Source organism: Cynocephalus volans, chromosome X (assembly GCF_027409185.1).
Source record: "Cynocephalus volans isolate mCynVol1 chromosome X, mCynVol1.pri, whole genome shotgun sequence".
In the NCBI taxonomy this organism is placed as follows: Eukaryota; Metazoa; Chordata; class Mammalia; order Dermoptera; family Cynocephalidae; genus Cynocephalus; species Cynocephalus volans.
This window is the reverse complement of record NC_084478.1, coordinates 120,538,741-120,554,520: the sequence shown is the minus strand read 5'-3', so window position 1 is coordinate 120,554,520 and position 15,780 is coordinate 120,538,741. Positions and strand designations below refer to the sequence as shown.

Genomic DNA, 15,780 nt, shown 5'->3' with positions numbered 1-15,780 from the left:
CAATGACTTTAAGAAAACTCAAAGAAATAAGAGAAGGCTCAATTAAAGAACAAAATGAAATGAGAAAAAGTATCCAGGATATGAAGGATGAAATTTACAAAGAGATTAATACCTTAAAAAAGAATGTAGCAGAACTCCTAGAACTGAAGGAGTCATATACTGAAATGAAAAACACAACTGAGAGCTTAAGCAGCAGGTTAGAGCAAGCAGAAGAAGGAATTTCAGATCTCAAAGACAGTCTTTCTGAAGTAACCCAGTAGGACAAAAGAAAGGAAAAAAGAAATTTCTAAAACTGAAGAAAAACTATGAGTACTAGCAGAAAATCTTAAATGCACAAACATCTGAATCATGGATATTCCAGAAAGGGAGGAGAAAGGAAAAGGCATTGAAAACCTATACAATGAAATAATCATGGAAAGCTTGCCAGGTATAGGGAGACACATGGACCTCAAATCCAGCAAGCTCAAAGATCCACAAACTGATTCAATCCAACAATATCCTCTCCGAGACACATTATAGCTAAACTGGCAAAGCTCAAAGAGAAAAAGAGAACTGTAAAAGCAGCAAGAGAAAAGCATCATGTCACCTACAAGGGATCACCCATGAGATTAATGACAGACTTCTCAATGAAACTCTACAGGCCAGGAGAGAATGGGATGATATATTCAAAATACTAAATGGAAAAAAAATGCCAGCCAAAATACTATGTCCAGCAAGGCTATCCTTCAGTAATGAATGAAAAATAGTTTATTTCCCAGAAAAACAAAAACTGTGGGGTTCATCAGCACATGACCAGACCTACAAGAAATCATCAAGGGAGTCCAGCATCTGGAATCTGAAAGATGATCATCACTATTACAAAAACACAAGAACAAAATACATTGGTAAAACAAAGATGCAAACAAAAAAGAGAAAGAAACTAGATCTTACCACCTCAAAAAAACAGCAAACATTGACAACAAATAATAAAAGGGAAAGAAAGGAGCAAAAGATATTTAAAACATCTAAACACAAAGCAATAAAATTCCAGGGTAAGACAACACCTGACAATAACAACCGTAATGTAAATGGATTAAACTCCCCATTCAAAAGACACAGGTTGTAGGATTGGATTAAAAAGCTAGATCCAACTATCTGCTGTCTTCAGGAGACTCAGCTCACCTGTAAAGACACACAGACTAAAAGTGAAAGGATAGAAAAAAATATAGCACACAAGTGGAAACCCAAAGCAAGCAGGAGTACTTATTCTTATATTGAATAAAATAGACTTTAAACTAAAAACCATAAAAAGAGACAAAGAAGGCCACTATATAATGATAAGGAATCTATCCAGCAAGATGACATAGCAACACTGGGGCACCCAGATATATAAATCAAACACTATTAGACCTATAGAAAGAGATAGACCCCAATATGATAATAGTGGGGGACCTGAACCCCCCTGTCTCAGCATTGGACAGATCACCTAGGCAAAAATTCAACAGAGAAACACAGGATTTAAACTATAGTTTAGAGCTATTAGACCTGACAGATATCTACAGAACATTTCATTCAACAACTTCAGAATATACATTCTTCTCATCAGCACATGGATCATTCTCCATGATAGACCACATGTTAGGTGACAAATCAAGTCTCAGCAAATTTTAAAAAATCAAAATCATTTTAAGTATGTTTTCAGACCAGAACAGATTAAAACTGGAAAGCAACAATAAGTGAAACTGTGGAAAGGAAGGAAGGAAGGGAGGGAGGGAGGGAGGGAGGGAAGGAGGGAGGGAGGAAGGACCACAACAATTCATTGAACGTTCAGAATGAGAGAACAAACCTAAGGCTACTGGAGATGGGGGGAGGGAGAGAGGGCATTTGGGGAGGGACAGGTCAGGTAAAGGGCATAAAGAAAAATCATGATTTGTGATAATGAATGTGTTAACAATAATAATAATAAAATACATGGAAATTAAACAATGGGCTCCTGAATTATTCATGGGTCCAAAAAGAAATCAGGAAATCAAAAAAAATTTTTTTTCTTTGAAATAAACTAAAATAAAGACACTTCATACCAAGACTTGTGGGATCCTGCAAAAGCAGTACTAACAGAGAAGTTTATTACAATAAACACCTATATCAAAAGAATAGAAAGACTTCAATTAAATCGCTTAATGATACACCTCAAAGAAGTAGAAAAATAAGAACAATTCAAAACTAAAAATAGTTCGCAGAAAGAAATAGTTAAGATCAGAGCAGATTTAAAAGAAATAGAGACTGAAAAAAATAATACAAAAGACCAATGAAGCAATAAGTTGGTTTTTTGAAAAGAAACAAATAGACAAACCACTAGCTAGGCTAACTATGAAAAGAAGAGAGAACACCCAAATAACAAATATCAGAAATGAAAAAGGAGACATTGCAACCCATAGCACACAAATGCAAAGAATCATTAGATACTATTATATACAACTATATGCCAACAAATATGAAAATCTGGAAGAAATGGACAAATTTCTGGACACATACAAACTACCAAGACTGAACCAAGAAGAAACAGAAAACCTTAACAGACCAATAACAAGCAATGAGATTGAAGCAGTAATCAGCAGTCTCCCAACAAAAAAAAGCCCAGGACCAGATGGCTTTACTGCTAAATTCTACCAAACCCTTAAAGAGGAATTCATACCAATTGTCTTCAAACTTTTCCAAAAAACTGAAACAGAGGCCTTTCTCCCAAACTCATTCTATGAGGCCAGCATCACTCTGATACCAAAACCAGACAACAAAGATGCAACAAAAAAAGAAAACTACATACCAAAATACCTGGTGAACACAGATGCAGAAATCCTCAACAAAACATTAGCCATTAGAATACAGAAACACATCAAAAAAATTATACACCGTGATCAAGGGGGATTCATTCCAGTGAGGAAAGTATGGTCCAACAAACTCGAGTCAATAAACATGACACACCACATCAACAAAACCAAGGATAAAAAACATATGACTATCTCAATAGATGCTGAAAAAGTATTTGTCAAAATTTAAAATCCTTTCATGATAGTGACTCTCAGCAAATTAGGTATAGAAAGAATCTCAATACAATAAAAGCCATATATGACAAACCAATCACCCATATCATCCAAAAATTATGCACCATGATCAAGTGGGATTCATCCCAGAAGTGTAAGGATGATTCACCATATGCAAGTCAACAAATGTGATACATCACATCAGCAAAATTAAGGACCAATTCTATATGGTTATCTCAATAGATGCAGAAAAACATTTGACAAAATTCAACATACCTTCATGATAAATACTCTCAACCAATTACAAATAGAAAGAAAGTATCTGAACACAATAAAAGCCATCTATGACAAGCCTATATCATCCTGAGTGAGGAAAAACTGAAGGCTTTTCCCTTAAGAACAGGAACAAGACAAGGATGCCCACTCTCACCACTCCTATTTATCATAGTATTGGAAGTACTGGATAGAACAATCAGGCACAAGAAAGAAATAAAGGGCACTCAGATTGGAAGAGACAAAGTCGAACTGTCCCTGTTTACAGATGATGTCATCCTATATGTAGAAAAACCTAAAGACTCTATCAAAAAAACTCTTAGAGCTGATAAATAATATTGGTAATGTTGCAGGATACAAAATCAACACATAAAAATCAGTAGAGTTTTTATACTCCAATAATGAATGAGCAGAAAAAGAAATCAAGAAAACAAGTCCGTTTATATAGTCAACAAAAAAAATTAAAAACCTAGGAATGAATTTTCTCTACAATGAGTACTACAAAAACTACTGAAAGAAATCGAAGAGGACACAAAAAGGTGGAAAGACATCCCATGCTCTTGGATTGGAAGAATTAACTTTATGAAACTGTCCATACTACCCAAAGCAATCTACAGATTCAATGCAATCCCCATTAAAATACCAGTGATGTTCTTCACAGAAATAGAAAAAACAATCCTAACATTCATATCAAACAGCAAAAGATTCCAAATAGCCAAAGCAATCCTGAGCAAAATAAATAAATAAATAAAGCCAGAGGCATGATACTACTTGACTTCAAATTATATCACAAAGCTATAGTAACCAAAACAGAATGGTACTGGCATAAAAACAGACACTCAGACCAATGGAACAGAATAGAGAATCCATAAATCAACCAACATACTTACAGCCAAGTGATCTTTCACAAAGGTAACAAGTACATACACTGGGGAAAAGACTGCTTCTTCAATAAGTGATGCTGGGAAAATTGGACATCCACATGCAGAAGGATGAAACTAGACCCATACCTCTTTCCATATACCAAAATCAACTCAGACTGGCTTAAAAACTTAGTATAAGACCCCAAATCATAAAACTACTAAAAGAAAACATAGGGGAAACACTTCAGGATATAGGACTGGGCAAAGACTTTATGAATAAGACCCTCAAAATAAAAGGAACAAAAGAAAAAATAAACAAATGAGATTATATCAAACGAAAAAGCTGCTGCACAGAAAAGGAAACAGTCAATAGAGAAAAATGACAACCTACAAAGTGAGAGAAAATATTTGCAAAGTATGCACCCAACAAGGGACTAATATCCCGAATACACAAGGGACTCAAACAACCTCATGGTAAAAAAAGTAAACCCAAATAATCCAATTAAAAAATAGGCCAAGGAGCTGAATATTTTTCAAAGGAAGACATACAAGAGATCAACGGATACATGAAAAAATGCCCAGCATCACTAATCATCATGGAAATGCAAGTCAAAACCATACTGAGATATCATCTCACCCCAGTTAGACTAGCCATTGTTAAAAAGTCTGAGAATAATAAATGCTGATGGGAATGTAGAGAAAGGGGAACTCTTCTACACTGTTGCTGGGACTGTAAAATAGCACAGCCATTATGGAGAATAGTATAGAGGTTTTTTAAAAAATCTACAGATAGAACTACCATACAATCCAGCAATCCCACTTCTGGGTATATACCCAAAGGAATAGAAATCATCATGACGAAGGGACACCTGCACCACCATGTTCATTGCAGTTGTATTCACAATAGTCAAGATTTGGAACTAATCTAAATATCTATCAATACATGATTGAACAAAGCAAATGTGGTATATATACACAATGGAATACTATTTAGCCATAAAAAAGAATGAATTTCTGCCATTCACAGCTACATGGATGAGCTTGGAGAAAATTGTGTTAAGTGAAATAAGCCAGTCATAGAAAGAGGAATACCACATGTTCTCACTCATAAGTGAGTGCTAAGAAGGAAAGAAGGAAGGAAGGAAGGAAGGAAGGAAGGAAGGAAGGAAGGAAGGAAGGAAGGAAGGAAGGAAGGAAGGAAGGAAGGAAGGAAGGAAGGAAGGAAGGAAGGAAGGGAGGAAGGAAGGAAGGGAAGGAAGGAAGGAAGGCCACAGTAACAAATGACCACATTGAACTTTCAGAAGGAGAGAACAGACCCACGGTTACTAGAGGTGGTAAAGGGGGAGGCAGAGGGGGTTAGGGAATAATTGGGTAAGGGACACAAGGAATAATTATGATTTGTAATAATGAATATGCTAATAATATTGATTTCATTATCACATATTGTACACAAATAACGATAGTTAACACTACTGTCAAAAAATGTATAATCAATTGTGCGTCAATAAAAAAGAAATAAAGAAAGCAGCCTTATTTACAATAGAAACAAAAAAAATGAGATACCTAGAAATAAATTTAACCAAGGAGGTGAAAGATCTCCAGATGGAAAACTATAAAACACTGATTAAAGAAATTAAAGAACCAAAAAAATGGAAAGAAATACCATGCTTATGGAAAAATGAATATTGTCAAAGTGACCCATACTACCCAAAGCTATCTACAGATTCAATGCAATCACCATCAAACTGACAATGACATACTTCACAGAAACAGAAAAAACAATTCAAAAATTTGTATGGAATAACAAGAGATCCTGTTCAACCAAAGCAACCTTGAGCAAAATGAACAAAGCCTCACAGTCTCAAACTTCAATATATAATACAATGCTATAGTAATCAAAATAGCATCATACTGACATAAAAGCAGACACATAGACCAATGGCACAGAATAGAGAACCCAGAAATCCATAGACCTACAGCCAACTGATTTTTGACAAAGGAGCCAAGAACATTGGGGAAAGGACAGCCTCTTCAATAAATGGTGCTGAGAAAACTAAAGATACATATGCAGAAGAATGAAACTATACTCCTATCTCTCATCATATACAAAAATCAACTCTAAATGAATTAAAGACTTAAATGTTTACTTTATCAAACTAAAGGCTTCTGCACAGCAAAGGAAACAATCAACACAATGAAGAGACAACCTGCAGAATGGGAGAAAATATTTGCAAACTATACATCTGACAAGAGATTAATATTCAGAATATACAGGGAACTCAAATAACTCAATAATTTTTTTAAAAGATTAAAAAATTGACAAAGGAGCTGAGTAGACTTTTCTCAAAAGAAGACATACATATAGCCAATGGGTATATGAAAAAAAATGCTCAATATCACTAATCATCAGAGAAATGCAAATCAAAACCACAATGAGATATTGTCTCAACCCAATTAGACTGGCTATTACCAAAAAGACAGAAAGTAATAAATGCTATCAAGGATGCAGAGAAAGGAGAACTCTTATACAGTGGTGGGAATGTAATTTAGAACAGACATTATGGAAAACAGTATGAAGGTTTCTGAAAACACCACAGATAGATCTACCATATGATCCAGCAATCCACTACTGGGTTTATATCTGAAGGAAAGGAAATCAACATGTCGAAGGGATACCTGCACTCCCATGTTTATTGCAGCTGTATTCACAATAGCCAAGAGTTGGAACTAACCTAAATGTCTATCAACGGATGAATGAACAAAGAAAATTTGGTATATATACACAATGGAATACTACTCAGCCATAAAAAGGAATGAAATTCTGCTATTCGCAGCAACATGGATGAGCTTAGAGAAAATTAAGCGAAATAAGCAAGGCACAGAAAGAGGCATGTTCTCACTTACATGTAGAATCTAAAATAAGTGAACTCATAGAAGCAGAGAGTAAAATGGTGGTTATCAGGGGATCGTGGGTAAAGGGAATGAGGAGATGATTGTCCAAGGTACAAAGATACAGTTAGACAGGAGAAATAAGTGATAAATATTTAAGGTGATGGAGTTAACTTGATTTAATCCTTCCACACTGCAAACATATATTATAGTGTCACTGTGTATGCCATAATTATATATGATTATAATTTGTCAAAAAATTAGACAAAATTCAAAAAATAAATAAATAAATTGTGAAAAAATAAAACATACAGGCTTATGAAAATAAAAAGACAAGCCACATACTGGGAGAAAGTATTTGTGAAATATATATCTAATAAAGAACTGTTATCCAAAATATACAAGAATGCTTAAAACTCAACAATAAGAAAACAACAACCTGATTAAAAATGGGCAAAAGACCTGAACAGACACCTCTCCAAAGAAAACATACAGATAGAAAAAAAGCATATGAAAAGATGCTTAACATCAAATGTCACTAGGGAATTGCACATGAATACAATGAGATACCTCTATACACATGTTAGAATGGCCAAAAACCAAAATACTGACAACACCAAATGCTGATGAGGATATGGAACAACAGGAACTCTCATCCATTGCTGGTGAGAATGTAAAATGGTACAGCCACTTTGGAAGAGAGTTTGGCCATTTCCTACCGAACTAAATATACTCTTACTATGTGATACAGCAATCACTGTACTTCCATATCTAATCCAAAGGACTTGAAAACTTACATTCACACAAAAATCTGCATGTGGATGTTTATAGCAGCTTTACTCATAATTTCCAAACCTGAAAGCAACCAAGGTGTCCTGCAGCAGGTGAATATATAAATAAATTGTAGTATATCCAGACAATGGAATATTATTTGGTGCTAAAAATAAGTGAGCTAACAATGCATGAAAAACCATGGGAATCTTTTTCTTTCTTGTAAAGTTTATTCCTGAAAATTAGTCCCTTGCCCCTAGTGTCCCTTTTATCTTTTTATTTTAATTTAAATTTTTATTTTAATTGACAAATAACAACTATATTTATGGGGCACAACATGATATTTTGATATACAAATACATTGTGAAATAAATATCAGGGTAATTAATATCCATCATCTCAGATATTTAACTTTTTTTGTAGTTAGAACATTTAAAATACATTATTTTTTGCAATTTGAGAATATACAATACATGTTGTTGTTTTTTTTGTCTTTTTATGTGACCGGCCACACTGCACTTGCGCTGCTGCGCTCCCAGAGCTGCACTCTCCCAAGTGCGCCACGGGGTCGGCCCTACAATACATTATTTTTAACTATGGTCGCTACACTGTGCAATATAGCTTAAAAACTTATTCTTCCTGTCTAACTGAAATTTTGTATCCTTTGACTAACATTTCCCCATTCCCCATCCCCTCCAGCTTTTGGTAATCACCATTCTACTCTCTACTTCTATAACTGTTTTAGATTCTACAAATAAGTGAGATCATACAGTATTTGTCTTTTTGTGCTTGGTTTATTTCACTCAGCATAACCCCCTCCAGGTTCATCCATGTTGTCATAAATGAAACAATTTCCTTCTTTTTTAAGGCTGAATAGTATTCCATTGTGGATATATACCACATTTTCTTTATCCATTCATCTGTTGATGAAGACTTAGGTTGACTACATCTCGGCTATTGTGAATAATGCTGCAATGAACATGGGAGTGCAGATATCTCTTCAACATACTGATTTCATTTCTTTTGTATGTATAACCAGCAGGAGATTGTCAGATCATATCGTAATTCTATTTTTTGTTTTTTGAGGAACCTACATGTTGTTTTTCATAAAGGTGGTACCAATCTCCATTCTCTCCAACAGCATACAAGGGATCCCTTTTCTCCACATCCTCTCCAGCACTTACCTTTCACCTTTTTGGTAACAGCCATGCTAACAGTTGTGAGGTGATATCGCATTGTGGTTTTGATTTTCACTGCCATGATTATTAGTGATGTTGAGAATTATTTCATAAACCTCTTGGCCATTTGTATGTCTTCTTCTGAGAAATGTCTATGCAAATATTTTCTTCCACTCTGTGAGTTATCTCTTCTGTTAATTGTTTACTTTGTGGAAGCTTTTAGTTTCATGTAATCCCATTTGTCTATTTTTGTTTCTATTGCTTGTGCTTTGGGGGTCATATCCAAAAAATCATTGCCCAGACCAATGTCACTGAACTTTCCCCATATGTTTTTTTCTAGTAGTTTTACAAGTTCAGGTTTTACATTTAAGTCTTTAATTCACTTTTGAGTTGATTTTTGTATATGGTGTGAGATAAGGGCCCAATTTCATTCTTCTGCCTGTGGATATTCAGTTTTCTCAACACCATTTACTGAAGAGAATCTCCTTTCCCCATTCTGTGTTCTGGAACCATTGTTGAAAATCAATTGAACATAAATCCATGTGTTTATTTCTGGCTCTCTGCCCTGTTCCACCTGTTGATGTGTCTGTTTTTAAGACATGAAGGAATCTCAAATGCATACTACTAAGTGTAAGATGTCAATTCGCTAAAGACTACATACTATATGCTTCCAAATATGTGACATTCTGGGAAAAGCAAAACTATGGAGACAGTAAAAAGATCAGTGTTTGACAGGGGCTAAGGGGGAGGGAAGGATGAATAGGTGTAGCACAGAGGATTTTTAGGACAGGAAAACTATTCTATACAATACTATAATGGTGGATACATATCATTATACATTTTTCCAAACCCCTAGAATGTACAGCACTAAGAATAAACCCTAGTGTAAACTATGTACTTTGGGTGATAATGATGTGTCAATGTAGGGTCATTAAGTGTAACAAATGTACCATTTTGGGGAGCCTGTGCATATGTAGGGGTAGAAGGTATATGGGAGCCCTTTGTACTTTCCATTCCATTTTGCTGTGAACTCATAACTGCTCTAAAAAATAAAGTCTATTTTATTTATTTTTAGTGCAGGCATAATAGTCTTTGGAGACTAATAGGCTTAGAATTCTAGCTCTGATGAATACTAGCTGTGTAACCTTGGAAAATTTGTTTAACTTGTTGGAACTTCAGTTTTCTTATTTTATAAATGAAGATTCCTCATAGGGTTGCTGTGAGAATTAAATAAAACAGTATGTGCACAGTGCCTGGCACATAGTATAATAGTAGCTATTGTTATGACCAGAGACTCATGGAACTGAATGGGTCCTCAGATTGTGCAGGGACCTAGAACTGTAACCTCTCCCAGTACTTTGATCCATCTAGTTTTTCATCCAATTAAATGTTTTCTTTTTGTTGTAATTAAGCCTATCCACTCTAGTTTGGACCACTGAAGAACTGAAGAACAAGTTTATCACTGTCATATTATTAATACCTCAAGAGCATGACTATCTAACTAGATGCCCTTGAGCGCTTTGCTCTTTCTGCCTTCTGTAAGAGGATACTAATTCCCACCCCACCCACATTGCAAGGTTGTTATGAGAACTTTATAAACTAACGTGTCTGATTATGGTTTGAAAGTTTAAAGGGCTGTACAACTGTAAGGTATTAATAGTTACTTGAAGAAATGTAAGTTCTCTCTTAGACTTCTCCTAACCCTCCTCATATTCATCTGAAAATGTGGAGACCAGTAGCATATTAACAAATTCATTCATTCATTCATTCCACAAATTTGAATTGAGGTCCTACTTTGTGTCCAGCACATTATTAGGTGCTGGGGGAACAAAGATTAATAAGTCCCACAAAGAAGCTTAAAATTTAATAGAGAGAAAAACATGAAAAATAAGTCTGTAGATCTACCATATGACCCAGCTATCCCACTGCTGGGAATATACCCAGAGGAATGGAAATCATCAAGTCGAAGGTATACCTGTTCCCCAATGTTCATTGCAGCACTCTTTACAATAGCCAAGAGTTGGAACCAGCCCAAATGTCCATCATCAGATGAGTGGACACGGAAAATGTGGTACATCTACACAGTGGAATACTACTCAGCTATAAAAACGAATGAAATACTGCCATTTGCAACAACATGGATGGACCTTGAGAGAATTATATTAAGTGAAACAAGTCAGGCACAGAAAGAGAAATACCACATGTTCTCACTTATTGGTGGGAGCTAAAAATTAATATATAAATTCACACACACACACACACACACACACAGAACTGGGGGGGGGAGAAGATATAACAACCACAATTACTTGAAGTTGATAAGACAAGCAAACAGAAAGGACATTGTTGGGGGGGGGGGGGGGAGGGAGAAGGGAGGGAGGTTTTGGTGATGGGGAGCAATAATCAGCCACAATGTATATCGACAAAATAAAATTTAAAAAAAAATAAAAAATAAAATAAAAAAATAAAAAACAGAAAATAGAGATCAATAAAACTGATAAAAAAAATAAAACCCACATTTAACTAAAAAAATAAATAAAAAAATAAAAACGAATGAAATACTGCCGTTTGCAACAACATGGATGGACCTTGAGAGAATTATATTAAGTGAAACGAGTCAGGCACAGAAAGAGAAATACCACATGTTCTCACTGATTGGTGGGAGATAAAAATTAATATATAAATTCACACACACACACACACACAAAAAAAAAAACTGGGTTGGGGGGAACAAGATATAACAACCACAATTACTTGAAGTTGATACGACAAGCAAACAGAGGGGACATTGGTGGCGGGGAGGGAGGGAGGGAAGAGGGAGGGAGGTTTTGGTGAGGGGCAACAATAATCAGCCACAATGTAGATCGACAAAATAAAATTAAAAATAAATAAATTAATTAATTAATTAATTAAATAAAATAAAATATTTTTTAAAAGCAAAAAAAAAGCTCATCTTTACTTCAACATCTGCTTGAAGATGTAATAGCTTAAAGCAATAAGTACACAAGTTTTTTAATGTCTTTTTTCAATCTATCATTTATCTAGATATACAGATAACAAAGTCAGTATATCCAAAGTCAAAACACACACACACATTCATAGATTGCTCTAGTAACAGTGTGAAGCAAAAATTGTACTCAGTATTTCACTACCAGCCTACCTTACTCCCTTTGCAAGCAGAAGAGAGATTTAGAACTTTTCACATTTTGAGTGTGTAAAATTTAATCAATTCTCAATTATCTGCAATGGTTTATTCTTTTTTGGATTATTCCATACCTTCTTTTTAAAACCAAAGTCACTGTGATCAGCTACCTCTAAAGCTTTCAAGAGCTCTAACATACTCTACAAGAAATATCAGTTGCTACATGTACAAATCATACAAAAATAATAAAAAGTAATTTTAATGCTATAAAATAAATATTTGAAAAATATTGACTTTAAGATGCCTGTGGAATATCTCTTTGGATGTTATAAGCCAATGGGAACATAGATCGGGAGAGATGTGGGAGTTATCAGTATATATGCATTAGCTAGATATGATGAGGGAGAAATACTCATCTTGTATAATATTAGTTGTTTGAACAATGGGTAGATGATGATGCCCTCATTGAGATAAAGAATATATAGGACAAGGATCAGAGGGTTATGTATATAGGACATTTCTAGACTGAGATTTTGGTTGGAGATACAAAGATAGCATAGAGATGATAACTAAAGTAATGGAAATCGGTGAAATGCTGAAGACTAGGAGATTAAGTAAAATAAGGACTGACAAGTGTCTTTTGAATATTTATTGGATATTTAGTTTTCACTTGCAATTTTCTGGACACAAAGGACTCTGAAAATACCAAACTGGAGAGCTAGAAAAAGCACTGGCAGTCAGCACCTTGTTTTCCACGCATCTGGTGTGGACCTACCTATACAGGACTGTCCCAAGTTCACCAATTACTGTGTGTGCTTCAACAGCTTGATTACCCCCTTGCCCCTGAGCTGCCCAGACAAAGAAATCACCCAGACACTTGTTGAAACACTGTAATCAATTTCAGCAAAGCAAAATAAATAAATAAATAAATAAACTTAGTCGCTAATGGAACTAACTATACAGACATCCCCAAGGGTGCAGAGGTTTATGTGCTGTGCCTGGACTATGTTTAAAAAATTAAAACTGGATTTGTTTTAAAAAGGGCAAAGTGTCAAATCACTAAATGCAGAAAATTCCATTTGTAACACAGATGCCAACTCTCACACTGGTTTATGATGAGAGAAAGTGAAGATTTACAATATACTTTCCACAAAGTCCTGACAGCCACTGAACTGGGACCTCAGGGGGTCAGCTCAGAGGTTCTACCTAATTACCCAGGGGGAGAGGGCAAAGGGAGAGAGTGCTTAGTCACAGAACAGGCTTTGTCTTTAAGAGGACCACCTCTCACACCTGGACTTCTTGAGCTCTGTTACTTGGGCTCTTTCAGTATTTATACCAGAATCAAAGCAAGAAGTAATTTGGGCCCTTACCCTAAGCTCAGGGAAGAGTTTTCACGTAGCAGCAATGGATCAATTGGTTATAGTCACTTTTCTGGCATCTTTGGAAGCTACACAAACTAGGACAAGCTTGGTTATGCTGCAGTAAAAAGTGATCTCAAAATTTGATTGGCTTATAATTAATGTTTATTTCTTGTTCATACTGCATGTCCAGCATAGATTGATGAGAGGGCAGTGGGGAAGGTACTAGTCATTGTGGATCTAAGTTGTCCTCACTCTGAAACCCTGGCTGATAGAGAAAGGGCCATCTAGGATATTGTTCGCCAACCCAGCATAAGGAAAAGAGAAAGTGGCAAAGCAAGCACTGATTCTCCGAGTTTCCACCTAGAAGTGACACATGCCATTTCTGCTCATATTTTATTGGCCAAAGCAAGTCACATGTCTGAGCTTGATTTTAAAGGAGTAGGGAAGTATAATCCTCATGTAGGTAGAGACACTGTAGGGAGGGACACAGAATATGGGTGAACAATATAATAGTCTCCCAGAGAAGCCATGATAAATACGTGTTAAACATCAAATAGATTACATAATAGGTGCTCTCTGAACACGAACGCCTAGGTAGCTGTCACAAAAATACCCACTGCCCACTAGCTGGCTACTGTGCCTCAGAATCCACAATTCAAAACTTATTCTGTGGGATTTAAAACATTGCACTAGCAGAAGACATTGGCTACCAAAGAGTAAATGCCTTGGGTGTGACAGCACATTAATCTGTATCAAATTAATATAGTTTTCAGAATAGTTGTCCCTCAGTGGACTGCTATCATTGGAAGCAGGGAGCACAGCCCCGAGGCATGTTATGTAATATCTACTATATGCCAGGCACTATGTTGGCTCTTTCACATACTCTTATTTTCTCCCCTTGCCAATTCCGATTTGAAGATAATACAAAAGATTGTGTGTTAACAGGAACTCTGGGACTGGGGTCTGCACCTGGTTCTGCCCCCCAGTCTCAGACAAGTAATCACTGCAGGATTCTGAGCTTTGCCTTCTCCCTTTGCCTGTGACACAATGTTCTCCTTCTATGGCTGCTGGAAGACTGGACTGCTACGGCTGCTACTCCTGTGGCAATAAGAGAATGCTGATAGACAGAAAATAAAAAAAAAAAAAAAAAAAAACGACCTAGTAGAGAAAAGGGTAAATAGTCAGAGTTGGCTCTACTGAAGTGGTAGAAACCACTGTTTAACAAAAGCTTTGAGAGCACTGTGGGTCAGGGCCTAAGTGCATATATTTACATGTTCAGGGTGTGACAAGAAGCTGGCAACCACATCTTTGGGGCAGGCCTGGTGCAGATCAACAAAAGGAATGGGAAGCAGACAGTGGTTGGGCGACTTGATCAGACTCATATCTTCAATGGAAGCAATTGGATCATGCTGATTTATAAAGGGGGTGATGAATATAACAACCACTGTGGCAAGGACCAGCGTGTGCAGTGGTGATGATTTCCTGCCTTAGTGGACAAGTTTAATCCTGTGTCTGAGGAATGAAGAAAAGTCCAAGGTTGTTTCTACCTCACTGAGATGCATAACGGCCTGGCTTGTTCCACAGAGATCTCCCACCTCTGTGTGGTGTCTATCTTAATCGTCACATTTGCATCACTGGCTGTCGTCTATGTTGTCAGGGGTTCCTATACCAGCAACTGATGGTTGGAGCCAAGGCAATGGAGCAGTTTCCTCACTTATCCTTCTGGCAGGATCCTGGCAACCTGGTAGCACATGGTATAACTTTGTGTGCCATTCTAAACCCCAAAATGTGCCTGCTGCATATCATGGTGTGGGGGTTGACCAGCTAGGGGAGGAGTCAGAAGAAAGGGATGACCATTTATCACCAATGTGATCACACTTTAAGTATCTAGCCTCTTCTTCAATTTCCGAAACCAGAGCATATGCAGCCAGATTTCTCATGCCATTTCCACTATAGGATCTCAATTCACCCTTAATATTGCTCTTGCTTTCCAGTTTGCTTTTGATTTGCATCCTTTTCTTACTGGTAAATCGCCTTCCCTTTGTTCCTTATATTCTGTTTTTTTCCTCTTGAGAGGTACAGTTATAGAATAGAGATAATATAATGTGTCCCGTGAAAACAGAGGCTGTTGCACTGACTGTTGTTATCAGCAGGTGCATGTAGGAGAGTTATAGTGGGTAAAAGGGCATGGCAGGCTCACTAGCCCTTTCTATTCTAAACACATTTTCACAAGTTTTTGAAACACTGGATTTTTTTAATTTGAAAAAAAAAGGTCATGAGTTG

The 15,780-nt window shown here is 36.3% G+C and overlaps 1 pseudogene; it reads left to right on the top strand.

The window, feature by feature from the left end:
* The first annotated feature begins 14,544 nt into the window (after positions 1 to 14,544).
* LOC134367778 (cation-dependent mannose-6-phosphate receptor-like) lies at positions 14,545 to 15,369 on the top strand (annotated as a pseudogene).
* The last annotated feature ends 411 nt before the right edge of the window (positions 15,370 to 15,780 follow it).